Raw genomic sequence first — 12345 nt, 5'->3', positions numbered from 1 at the left:
TTACCCCCTAACCCTAGGGTTAGGGTTATGTGTTTCGGGTTTTGTTTTTTTTTGATGAATTTATAAAAAAAAGACATGGGCTTTGCCCATCGAGCACCTGAGCATTTTACTGCTCACTCATCCCTACTCCTGACCACACAGCCAGCAGAACAAGTAATCAGATCAGCTGACTCCAGTGCTGGCCGATCACTTGTTGTGTTCCCCTGCATCCATCGCAGCGTGTGCGGGCTGTGAGTTCAGCTGAGTTTGGCCGGCACTGGAGTCGGCTATTCTGAACTCAGTTGAACTCCAGCCTGCACACTCTGCGATGGATGCAGCGGGACACAGAACAAGTAATCGGACGACACTGGAGTCAGCTGATCTGATTACTTGTTCTGCTGGCTGTGTGGCCAGTGTCAGCCGAACTCAGCTGAATTCCACAGCTCGCACACACTGCGATGGATGCCGGGGGACACAGAACATGTAATCGGCCGGCACTGGAGTCAGCTGATCTGAACTCAGCTGAACTCTAGACCTCATAGCCAGCAGAACAAGTAATCAGATCAGCTGACTCCAGTGTCGACCAATTACTTGTTCTGTATCCCCCTGCAGAGTGTGCAGGTTGGAGTTCAACTGAGGTCAGATCAGCTGACTCCAGTGCTGGCCGAACTCAGCTGACCTCACAGGTCGCACACGCTGCAATGGATACACTGGAGTCAGCTGATCTGAACTCAGCTGAACTCCTGACCACACACGGTCACACGTGATTGGCAGCAGGCAGTGACTGCTGTACACCTGCATCCATTGCAGTGTGTGCGGGCTGTGAGATCAGAAGTTCAGCTGAGAACGATCAGCTGACTCCAGTGCCGGCCAATAAATTATGTGTCCCGCTGCATCCATCGCAAGTAGAAGTAGAAGGATCCGGTAAAATAGCAATTGCAGTTGCATGCTTTGCACATTCAATCCACAGGATCCGGTCATTTGTGGTTTGTGGTTTTTGCCTACAGGCAAAAAAATGCTGATGTGAAAGCACCATTACATGAGGGAATTATTATCATTGAATTGTGCTTTTTTTTCTTTTATGCTAATAGTACAGTAAATGCACCAATCCGCTATAACATTAAAGGGGTTTTATAGTTTCGGATAACCCCTGTCCTCTAGTTGCAGTTTGGTTTCAAAGAGAATCTATCAGTAGGATCAATGATCCCCCTCCTAAGCCATGTATATGGGCATGCAGGTCATAGGAAACTAAATAAAATGATACCTTGATAATTTATTCGAGGGCAATCCTATAAATTAACTTTTCCGGGCTGTGAACCGAACACTGATCTGCATGAGTGAGACATGTAACTAACATAGCACAGTAGAACTAAAATTTGTTTCCTTACAAACACATATGCTGCAGCTCTCACAGCCCTACTGTATTGCAACAAAATTGTATCATTGGCACCTGTGAGATGGAGGCTGAAGCTGAGAGGATCCTGCAGATGTGTTAGTTAAAATCACACACAGCTCTGTAGTGAGATCAGTGAGCGTCTGACACATAGCACACTGGTAATACCTCTTTACATATAAAATAAGCTCTGGATGGACTCTCATGCAGATCAGTGTCCGGCCCATAGCCTGGAACAGCTCTTTTATATACAGTATAAGAAAAATGGGGATTTCTTTGGAATACGACATTGGATCACAAATATCAAGGTATCATTTTATTCAGCTTCCTATGACCAGCATGCCCATTTAAAGTTTGGAAAAAATGTATTTGATACACTGCCAATTTTGCAAGTTTTCTTACCTACAAAGAATGGAGAAGGTCTGTAATTTTTTTCATAGGTACACTTCAACTGTGCTTTGGCGATAATATGAACAGTCATCTAGCTAATATAGTTTGGCCTTTGTCAGTGTTACTGAAACATTTTTCCCACATTTAAAATATTAATTTCAAGAACTGCTTGTTCACTTACTGTCTAATATATCCAACCTATTGATAGGTGTCATTGTCCCAATATAATTAATGATTTTCACTTTTCAATTACTTGACAGTTGAAAGGACTTTCCTGATTCTTTAAAATGTATACCCGACTCTCTGTTATTCTGGTAATTAGGAGGGGCGAGTGCTGTGTACCAGGGCTGATTGCCATAATTTTAGTAGGATTTGTGCCTATTATTACAGCCTTCACCTATTTAAGTGAATCAGACAAAGCTGTAATACCTACAACAGCCGCAACTAAAAATGGAGCGCTGTGCTGTAAGGGCCATCATATACAATGGCGAGTATACAACAGTCATCGGAGAGCTTTGCCCACTTCAAATACCGGACCATAGGGTTACCAAGAGGCCATCAGTTTTAAAGAACTGGGAAACCTGTAATGTCACTGTAGATCATAATTTATTCATTTGTTTGAGGTTTTTGCAACATTTTGGAATATACCGATCAAGTCAGTGTGTAGAAACAAAACCCTGACTCAACAACATACAATGAATAATGAAACGGAAAGAGGCATTCCTTCATCCTTACTAACACAGAAGATTTAGTGCCGAAGCTTCATGTTAGGTGAACGTGTAGCTAATCACCTACCATATGGGCAATTTTAGAAGATCACATCATTGCATACAAAAAGGAAGCAAGTGGGAAATGGCAGTATAATAAAGAAATACGCACTTGTGCTACGTATTTTCCCCCAAGTAATTGTGGGTTAATGGCGTGTTAATGTAATTTCACAACCTCATATAAAGACATGTCAGATTTTTATTTTAGATGATTAACATGAAATATAACATTGTGCCATGTAATGAGAACATCATAGAAAACATTTGTTGCGGCATTACCACCAGTACATTAACAAGACTGAACACGTTCTATTCATCCTTATCCAGGAGACACCTTATTCTGGAGACCAAGTGGTTGATTTTGGGTCCCACTGGTAAAGGTTGTGGCCATCATGTATAGAGGTATTTATACTGATAGGTGTTTTGGCTTCATATGAATTTGGCTGTAGCGGGTAATGAGTAAGATAAGGAATTCAGATTGAGGGTCCCATTAGGCACAGGGATTTATGAGATGATAGGAATTTTTGAGACCTGGATCTACTGCATTTCCTCTAATTAAACTTAAAGGGGTTGTCCACTTCATGTTTATTTTAACAAATGTGTTAGGGACATGATTATGTGGCACTTATGTATATTGTATATCAGATATGTATTAGTGGCTCATCACTAATCCCCAGTGTTGTGAGGATTTTTAGCCCCGTGTACCTCACAGAGTGCACATAGCTCTTGTCTCCATTATGACCTGTGATGGCGGTGGGTCCAGTGGCCAAACCTACCCATCAGCCTCCACTGCAGATATAACTAGAAAGATTTACTATAATTGCAGAAATTGGGATATATAATAGTGCAGATCTACACCAGCTCATGGATGGCATGGCTTTATGGTCAGAGGTACAAGCACCAATCTGTGCCTTTAGGAGCACCTTACGAGCACTTTTGGTTAAAGTTGAAGGCTTAGCAAATTCCCTTCTATTGAGGTAACTGTATGTCTATTCAGTTGCACATACTTGTATCTGCCATTGACCTCCAGAAAAAAACTGAATACATTTTGATCATAAAGTAGTCGAGACTAAAGTATACTGCGCACTTTCTTTAGCATAATTTTGGCTAGTAGACGCCTACAGTAGTGGAAGTCCCCATCTTCGGATTTTGAGGAAACTGATAACATAAGTGATGAGAATGGTATAAAAAAAAATGTCTGATATAATAATACTGTACCACACTGTAAACAGAGGGATCTGTCCTTAAATATCTTTTTGTTTCTGTGGACTGATTAATACAAAGTTGAATTATTAGCCTGATATTGTGACTCATTGTGAACTGCGTGGGAGTTCTGATCCTTCCCATCCAAAAGAATAGTAAGTCATAAAAAATAAAAAGCAAGTGACTTTAAATAAAAGGTAAGACTCGTTAAATCAAAATGCTTGTAATAAGCAAAACCCTGCTTTCGACAGGATTGTTAAAATTTTCCACCCTTTGATAACATTACATTCTTGGCTGGTAAATGTCTTAGGTGGTAATTCATGATATGCCTTCCAGCTACAGTTGTCAACTAAGCCATCTGATGGCTAAAAGACTAAAATCTTGCAAAAAAGATAGAAAATTAAGATAACGTATGAGTAACGTACAATTTGGTTATTCATTATTTATAATAACAGCTTCATTTAGGGAACAGAGACAAATTGGATCCCCTCAGGTTCCGTTCTACAGCTTGAGTCTAACAACAAACCTCTTTCGATTTTTTGCATCATAAGTCAGCAACAAGTGTTATATGGCAATGTATATGGTTGTAGAAAACCCTCATTTTTGCATTGCAACTTTTTAGAATGAGACTCCACATGAGTCGATTGACATTGTGGGACATTAGACCAGTGGATTACGTTGGAACTTTGTGGATTTTTTTAATTAATAAATTGGTGAACGAGGGAGTGTGACATAGTCACAGGGGCGGTACGGTGGCTCAGTGGTTAGCACTGCAGTCTTGCAGCGCTGAAGTCCTGGGTTCAAATCCCACCAAGGACACCATCTGCAAGGAGTTTGTATGTTCTCCCTGTGTTTGCGTGGGTTTCCTCCGGGTTCTCCGGTTTCCTCCCACACTCAAAAAACATACTGATAGGGAACTAGATTGTGAGCCGCAATGGGGACAGTGTTGCCAATGTATGTAAAGTGCTGTGGAATTAACAGCGCTATATAAATGATGATAAATGATAGTCTTTAGTCACATAAACTATTTTTTCATGTACCGTATTTTTCAGAGTATAAGACGCACCGGACCATAAGACGCACCCTGGTTTTAGAGGAGGAAAATAAAATTTTAAGCAAAAAATGTGGTCATGACACACTGTTATGGGACGAGGATCTGCTGCTGACACTGTTATGGGAGTAATCTCCCCAAATTCTCTAACTCAGGTACCCAATCCTGGTAATTATCCTCCTGCCTTGTATATATATGTCCCTCATCCTGGTATAGCCCACATCCTGCTATATACTGCCATCTTGCTATATACTGCCATCCTGGTATGTGCTCCCATCCTGCTATATACCCCATCCTGGCATATGGCCGCATCCTGCTATATACCCCATCATGGCATATGGCCGCCTCCTGCTATATACCCCATCTTGGTGTATGGCCGCATCCTGCTATATACCCCCATCCTGCTCATACTCACCTTTCATCGCTCCACGCAGCATCACTCCTCCTCCCGTCAGTGCCGGCAGCAGCGCAGCTTACTTGTGTGGAGCTGGCCACGCTCCCTGCAGCATCGCAATGTCCTGCTGTCTGTGCTGGCCGCAGCTGACGTCATCCCTGTGAGCACCGCTAGTCTCCACACAGCCGCGGCTGGTAGACAGGAGGACATCGCGGTGCTGCTGGGATCGTTGTCGGTGAGTATACTGATTCACTGCACCCCACGCTGATGATGATGCGTGGGGGGCAGTGAATACAGCCGCACATGATCACTCCGGGCTGTAGTTGCCAGGGGTGGTCATGCGGGCCGGCTGTTTACTATGCGCACACCCCGCCCAACACCCCACCCACCTGTCAGCGCTGGCTTCAGTGCTGAGAGATGGGCGGGAGGATGGGCGTGCATATAAAATGAGCGGGCCCACGTGGTCACAGCAGGCTGCTGCAGCCTGCTCATGCCACTGATGGCCCGCTCCACCGCAGCACCCTCATTCCCTGCAGCCCTACATTTAGACTATAAGACGCACCACCCACTTTCCTCCAACAAATTGGGGGGAAAAAAGTGCGTCTTATAGTCCGAAAAATACGGTATATGTTTTTTACTCTACACTTATCAGGTTAGTAATGGGGGTGTCTGATACACATTACTAACCCCTGGGCTTGATGCCAGCAGTAAATTCTGACATAAACTCCAAAGATATTACCCTGATTGCCACTGCACCAGAGCAATCAGGAAGGGCCTGATAATACCAGCTCACAGCTGACTGCTTTACCTTCACTGCTTATCAAAAACTGTGGGGACTCCATGTCATTTTTTTTTTAAAATTATTTATTTATTAGTTAAACAAGGCTAAAAACACCCTTTAGTACACGATGAAAGGCCATAAAGGTGTAAGTGTACAATGTATAGGGTGGGAGACCTAAATTGCTTTTATCAACTTATAGAAGACAGTGTGTACCCGCAGCCAAAAAGGTTGATGATTGGCTGGATGAGAGAAAAGTTGCAACATGCTGAGATTTGCTGCTGAAAACGTCCGAGACTCGTCAACGGGGGCAAGAAAAAAATGGACATCACACGGACGGCACACGGACTATGCTAGTGACATTCGTTTAAATGGATACATTACTATTGTATAACATAAAACAATATAAATGGTCCTGTAAATGACTAATATAGGATAAAAGATATACAGGGGATGCGCTGTGAATGTACCTGGTAGTGGAGGAAATGAACGCAAATGGGCCAACTGGCTGCCCCCCTATTGGGGTTGTGCACCCCTGCGCAACCCCAGTTGAAGCTTGTAGGGTGGACCATGAGTGCCGGAGGGATCCGTGTTTCACAGGCCCCCGTGGCCACCGCTCCATTATTGCTTCTGGGTAGTGTTACGTGACCGGAGGAAACCGGAGGTGCTTCACCGCAGGTCCTGGCGCACGGCTCCCTGGTTCCCAGTTACCAGGCAACCACAGGTCCTTCAACTAATTGCCGACGACGGAGAGATCCCGGAGCTGCTTCTGCCGCTAATCCCTTCAGCTGATGAAGATAGTTTAGACTATCGAAATGCGCTGTAGCCAGCTAGAGGGACAATAAAAAGGTTTGTTTTTTATTCTTGATTCAATCAATTTACTTGCCCCAGCACTCCATCCAACCGCTATCACCGCCCCATCTGTAAATGACTAATAGCTGCTGAGAAAGAAATGGATTGCACACTGAGAGCACACTGACAGCACACTGAGCGCACACTGACAGCACATTGAAAGCACATGGATGACAAGTGAGAAAAAATAGTCCTACTCTCCAGCACAAGAATGGGAACGTTTTTACATACGTTAGGCTGGACTCACACGAACGTATGAAAAAACGGTCCCATTCTTATTTGCAAGAGTAGAACAATTTTTTCTTACTTGTCATCCTTGTGCTCTCCGTGTGCTCTCTATTTTTTTTCTCAGCAGCTATTCATCATTTACAGTCCTGTACAGGAACATTTTCAGTGTTCTCTGCTACATGATAGTAATGTATCCAAAAAAACAGACGTCACTAGGATGGTCCATGTGCGGTCCGTGTGACGTCTGTTTTTTTCTCGCACCCATTGGTTTGTATTGGCTAGCCTTGGATGTTTTCCGGATCAAAACCCAGCATGTTACGACTTTTCTCAAATTTAAGAATCAGGAAAAGCTGACCAACTGCTCTTCCTCATTGACTAACATTGGTCAGAGTGTAATGCGAGATTTTCTCGCACTGCACTCGTCCGTTTTTCATGCTCGTGTGAGCGTGCTCTTGGTGTGAGTCCAGCCTAAGTCTAGGTCTTGCCATACGTGTCAAAAACAGTACCTCCTTCCTACGCAAAGTACTTGTTTTTCTAACCCAGAATAGACTCAAAATTTGTGGTCCATTTTCTGACAAATTGTGAAAAAAAACAAAAAATTGCTGCTTAGTAAATATGGCATTGTGTCAGTGTCATTCTTTTTATATAGCTGTGCTAGATACTGTAAATGGTGAAATCACATTAATAAATGTGCTTCGGTATATGCAGAAGCAAAAACTTTTGGCTTCCGTTTTCTGGTAATCAAGTTTATATCCCTACAGAGCTGGATCTTTCTTAGTACTGCTGTATAATTCCCTCTATGCTTTCTAGTAAGTGTTTTATCTTACTGCAGTGCTGTCCTCACAGCTACATTTCTCAGTAATCCTCTATAATGCCCTCCATGCTTTCTAGTACACGTTTTATCTCACCCTAGTGCTGGATTCACAGCTACACTGCTCAGCATTGCTGCATAATGTGCTTTTATACAGAGAGACAGGAGATCAATGATCCTCATGCCTCTGTGTGCTGTGCATCAGAGACATCGCCTTCTATTAGTTTTGGAACAACTGAAAATTAGAGATGAAACCCGCAAAGGAAAAATGCAATATAGGAGTCATATAATGGCCAGAAATAGGGTTATCCCTTATGTAGATGTGCCGCCCTGGCAAAACCAGGTCTGCATACATCTTTATGGTGCAGAGCTCACTCTCCCTTGGGGAGTTTCCGACAACAATACACACCAGCCAATCAGGCCCCACTCGCCCCCTCCTCAGGAAAAGGAGAGGGGGAGAGAGGAGCTTGGGGAGAGCAGAGCGTAGTTTCAGTCAGTCTGCAGGAGGAGAGAGGGCTTGAAGCAGCCACTGTGTGGGGCTAGAAGAAGTGGCAGTGAGGGCCTCAGGAATAGGCCAGCCGCTTCCTGTGTATGGAGCAGACACAGACACCAGGCAGGAGAAAAACACCCGAAATACATACACGGGTGTGGGACCCGTCCTCACAGCAGCCGTGGGCACAAGTTACCAGCAACTTGGTTAATTCTTGGACTCGTGTCAGTTATTGCCTTATACTGTGAGTACTCCTGCACCACCTGGTCCAAGCCGTGGACTGCACCCGTTACTCCCCAATCCATCACACCGGGGTCCCGGGACATCAACACCCTACCCATGGAGGGAAAATTACCACCTTGCTGCCCATTACCATCCCCGGGATCCTGTGACCGGCAGCGGCGGTGCTCCATTACCTCACTGCACACCACAGGTGGCGTCACAGAACATAGACTACCAAATCGACCCTGTATATAATCCCCTTTTTGCAGTGGAGCCTGGGATCACAGACCGGGTCACGCCACCGTACACCTACAAAAGTGACCCCTTGGCCCGGATCTGAGTACCCCCTATCCCTGGGCGACACATAGACACCAATGACGGCTTATTGTGAAAAGTCAGTTGATAATGTGGGTTTTTTAAAATGGAAAAACCTAAAAATTCTATTACAAGAGTGGGAGGAAGTTTTGTCACTCCCTATAATACTTATGAATGAACGGTAAGGGATACAATTCTTTGACATCAGCAATGTAATCGCTTCCTGGAAATCATTTTATTTCTTATGACGAACCATCTGTTGTGGTCAGCATGTGATAATGCTGCTGAAGGATGTTGTGCGAGCGGTGTTGCAACAATCACAGACTAAACTTTTCTACATAAATCTCTTTGTAAGGCTACGTGTCTTTCCTCCTTCCACTTGATGAAATACCGTATGGGAGGAATGAAATATAGTAAATACTAGAAAAATCTGCTTATTAATATGAGAACTGCATATATGACGTATAGTTATTATCTGAATCACACTCATTACAGAGACGGAACTGTTCTAACAATCAAACAAATACTTAAAACACCACTGCAGCATATTTTTTTCAGCACTGGAATTGCACTTTAAGTGTAAGTCCCCTGCCCCGTTATTATTCTCACCCTCCGGTGGCTTCAACCATTTTCATCGCCACTCCGGTCCCGCTATGCCATTTTGTGCTCGTGATGCAAGTCTATGTGATCCAGAATGAGGTTCTCATAGACTTGTATTGAGTTGTGACCTCCGTCGCGCTCCATGAAATACCGAAAAACAACAAATGGCTGCAGATCGACTTCAGCGAAGCTGCAAAGGATGAATATGGCGGCAGGTAGCATATGACAGGATGCAGGTGACTTACATGTACTACACCACTGCAGCACTAAAATTTAAAAAAAAATGCTGGAATGGTGCTTTAAGGGGATGTTCTAAACTTGTCTCCAGAAGCACACAGCTCCCCTGCTCCTGTGGCGCCCCTGACTGTCAGGTGCCACAGGGTACTACATCTAACACCAGATTCCTGGAAGACCAGTGCTGGTAAAACACCACAACACACACACAATCCACGCCCTTTGTTCTCAGACTGGGTAATAGACTAGAGATGGACTTGACGGGTGGTCACCTATAGGTTGTGATGCATCCAATCCACTAGTCAGAAACCTGGGAAGGGGAGGGGCTAGTCAGTGAAGTGGACTGACGACGGACATCTTGTGAGATAGAAAGTAACCAGACACCAAGTTAGTCAGAAGTTGACGTGCTGATGGGAAAGTGTGCAGTGCCTTACTGAGTAAAATGGAGTACGGTTGCCAGGGAGAGTACCGTGAAGTACTCACTGGACTGAGCACCGACAGGGTACAGAACCCTAGTTCAGGAGGACGATTTAGGCTTGTCTGATAACAATCTGCCCGGTGAGGGTACCTTCAAGGACCTTACCGACATTAGTGTCCGGGGTACAGCAACAGAGAGGGAACCTGGGAATTGGGACAGAGGTCCGACCCATGAGAGGTTGAAGCTTCATGCCGTACAAGCCAAGATGCAGACAACAGGAGGGGAACCCAAAACGCTCCAAGCCACGGGGACCCACGACTACTTCTACAGGGAGGTAAATTTTACCAGTTCACTACACCGACACTGGAACAAAGGGAATACCGGATTGGTAGAAACCAGCACGAATCGGGTGGTAACAACTCAAAACCAGTGAGTAAAGCACAAGTTAAACGCAGCCCCTGTGTCGTCTGAATTATTCCAACGCTTCTGCAGCCATAGACTACAACCCCCATCATCCTCCCCTGGGGTCTAGCTCTACTTGCGGAGAGTCATTACACCTAAGCTGCCCAATACCACCAGCCCCAGCAGTGAGAGACTTTGCAGCGGCAGTTCTCTCCATATAACCGCACACCGCAAGTGGCGCCACGAAAAACTATTTTTATTTTTATTATTTTTCCCTTGTACAAAATCCCCTTTTAAGCAACCTCCAGGGTCACGGAACCGGGCAACGGCCACCCAGTGAACTGTCCCAGTAAATATACTGCCTGGGACCGAGTACCCAAAAGCCCTGGGGTCCGTCACTCCCGTAATTTCTCATAAGGCAGGGGTTGGGCGCTCCTGATGCTTCGCAGTTGGGTGCAGTGGTATGGTTGTGGCACTGGCTCAAGCTGTGCAATTTTGGTGCTGCAAATAGAAACTGGCCGGGTACAGTGATTGTGTCAGCTTCAGAGCAGAACTTACAAGTTCTATAGCACAGAGTTTTCAACTGCTGCGCTCCTTCCTTGGAGACCAACCTCTAGGTAAGGAGCAGTAAATAAAATTGCAAGTAAATTGTAAAGTCCTTTGTTTTTTCAAGTGTGACACCCCTGGACTATCAGGTCGTCACAGGGTACTGCACGCTCTTTCTCTTTAGTGCAGTATTCGAATCCCTCATGGTTCTGGGTCCCCATCTTGCAGTGCTGCCCCCAACAGCAAATCAAATCCTAGATACACCCTGCACCACACCTACCAGACACACCAGTGGGCAGCTTGAGCAGAATAGGGTCGCCCACCTAGGGGTCAGGAAGGGGAGGTGAGGAGTGTCAGAGTAGAGAGGAGAGAGTAGTGTGCTTGTGACACCCTGGCCTATCAGGTCGTCACAGGGTATTGTGCAATCTGCCCTTCTGCACAGTATCCAATCCTCCTTGGTTACGGGTCCTGGTCCTTTGGTGTTGCTAAGAGTTTAGCCAGTCAAAACCCTAGAAACAATTTACACCATACCCACCAGACACACCATTGGGGGGCCTGAAGGGAATAGGGCCGCCCACTTGGGGGGTTGGTAGGGGAAGGTGAGAAAGTGAAGAACCGAAAAAGGAGTGGAAGGAGTAGGAGGCAGAGTGGTGACTCTCTGAGAGGGAGAGGTCACCGGTGAGGAGCAGGGCTCCTTGAGTACTAGGTGGCAGACGTTGGTCTGGGCCTGGTAGGAGCTGGAAACCCGGTCGCAGGGGATCGTATCAAGGAGCACGGTTTGCCGAGGAGGGCAGCCGGCGGCCTTGAGCCATCTCCGGGCAGGGGCCAGGGCACGACGGGGTACGAGGACCCTAGGTTGGGAAGTAGCTTCAAGCGTTCTGGTAATTTATCCGACGGGGTGAATCCTTCAAGATTCATCCCTCACCCGCTCCAAAATTGGGGTACTAGCGCACCGATGGGATAGGACTTTCCCAAACACAGTCCATCAAATCCCAAGCGTGAACCCTGAGAGCAAGCTCACTCCGTTAGCCATATGGGTGAGCGGGACCCGACTAGTTCCACACTACAGGGTCCAAACAGTGAACAAGGTGCCAAGGAAAAGGCCACAGGCTAACAAGCAACACCAAGGGAACAGACCCAAGTGTCCTCCCTCCTGGCTGCAGCGGTGCTCAGAATTCTGGTTTACAAGCTGTCAGTGTCAGTATTCTTGGACTGAGTGAGAACACAGAAACCCTTCCTTTTCCCAATGGCACCCCACTCCTCCCCCACCAA

This window comes from Anomaloglossus baeobatrachus, chromosome 2, assembly GCF_048569485.1.
Source record: "Anomaloglossus baeobatrachus isolate aAnoBae1 chromosome 2, aAnoBae1.hap1, whole genome shotgun sequence".
Taxonomy (NCBI): Eukaryota; Metazoa; Chordata; class Amphibia; order Anura; family Aromobatidae; genus Anomaloglossus; species Anomaloglossus baeobatrachus.
This window is presented reverse-complemented; position numbering follows the sequence as displayed.